The sequence below is a fragment of the Propithecus coquereli genome, unplaced genomic scaffold (genome assembly GCF_000956105.1).
Source record: "Propithecus coquereli isolate 6110/MARCELLA unplaced genomic scaffold, Pcoq_1.0 Scaffold160, whole genome shotgun sequence".
NCBI classification, from domain to species: domain Eukaryota; kingdom Metazoa; phylum Chordata; class Mammalia; order Primates; family Indriidae; genus Propithecus; species Propithecus coquereli.
The window spans coordinates 1,610,472-1,612,379 of record NW_012140525.1 but is presented as its reverse complement, the minus strand read 5'-3'; positions in this window follow the sequence as shown (position 1 = coordinate 1,612,379).

The window sequence follows — 1,908 nt, the reverse complement described above, 5'->3', positions numbered from 1 at the left end:
AAAGTTTGATTTTTCTTTCCAAAAAGGTGGCATAGGCCTTATAGTTTACTTCCTATTGCATTATCCTAGGAGGCTTGTCTCTCTTTTGTCATGTTATAATTATCATTGGGTTCCGATGTTGTTGACCTAATAAAGGTTATGATAAACATCATAAATTTTCCATCAAATTTTCAGCTAATAGTTTTGCTACATCCATTCTTTCATTAGGAGTTACAAAATAGTGATATTCTAATTTGATCATTCACTCTACATTTACTAACTGAAATTATTTTATAATAAATAAATTTATCTCATTATCTATACAGTTTATAAGAAGAGGTAGGATAATTGTGTGATTTTCTCCTTTATTTCCTAGTTTTCAGAATAACTTGTTAGTTTCCCAATATCCTTCAAGTTTTTAAGTATAAAGCATACCTCGTGTTGTTGCACTTTGCTTTATTGTGCTGCAGAGATAATGTGTTTTTTACAAATTCAAGGTTTGTGGCAACCCTGTGTTGAGCAAGGCCATTGGTGCCATTGTTCCAATCACATGTGCTCACTTCATGTCACTGTGTCACATTTTGGTAATTCTCAAAATATTTCAAACTTTTTCATTATTATTATATCTGTTATGGTGATCTGTGATGAGTGATCTTTGATGTTACTATTGTAATTGTTTTGGGGTACCACAAACTGAACCCATATAAGTCAGCAAACTTAATTGATAAATATTGCATGTGTTCTGACTGCTCCACCAACTGGCTGTTCCCCCATCTGTATCCCTTTTCCCAGGTCTCCCTATTCCCTGATATGCTACAATATCAGAAATAGGCCAATTAATAACCTTACAATGGCTATTCAAATGAAAGGAAGACTTTCACATTTCTTTTTAAAATAAAAGCTAGAAATGATTAATTTTAATGAAGAAGGCATGTCAAAAGCCAAGTGAGGCCAAAAGCTAGGCCTCTTGTGCTAAACAGTTAACCAAGTTGTGAATACAAAGGAAAACTTCTTGAAGGAAATTAAAAGTGTTACTTGAGTGAATACACAAATGATAAGAAAGTGAAACAGCCTTATTGCTGATATGGAGAAAGTTTGAGTGGTCTGGATAGAAGATTAAACCAACCACAACTTTCCCTTAAGCCAAAGGCTAATCCAGAGCAAGGCTCTAACTCTTTGATTCTATGAAGGTTAAAGAGAGGTGAGGAAGCCGCAGAAGAAAAGTTCGAAGTTAGCAGAGGTTGGTTCATGAGGTTTAAGGAAATAAGCTGTCTTCATAACATAGAAATGCAAGGTGAAGTGGCAAGTGCTGATGGAAAAGCTGCAGCAAGTTATCTAGAAGATCTAGTTATGATTGATGGAGGTATCTACATTAAATAACATATTTTTAATGTAGATGAAACAGTGTTCTCTTGGAAGAAGATGCCCTCTGGGACTTTTATAACTAGAGAGGAGAAGTTAACACCTGGCTTAGAAGCTTAAAGGAACAAGCCGACTCTCTTGCCAGGGGCTAATGTAGCTGGTTACTTTAAATTGAAGCCAATGCTCCTTTACCATTCCAAAAGTTCTAGGACTCTTAAGAATTATGCTAAGTCTACTCTGCCTGTGCTCTATAAATGGAACAAAGCTTGGATGACAGTACATCTGTTTACAACATTGTTTACTGACTATTGTAATTCCACTTGGAGACCTAGTGCTCAGACAAAAGATTCCTTTCCAAATATTACTTCTCATTGAGCATGTACCTGGTCACCCAAGAGCTCTGATGGAGATTTACAAGGAGATTAATATTGTTAATGCCTGCTAACACACTATTCATTCTGCAGCCCATGGATCAAGTAGTTTCAACTTTCAAATCTTATTATTTAAAACATACATTTCATAAGGCTATAGTTGCCTTAGATAGTGAGTCCTCTGATGGACCTAAGC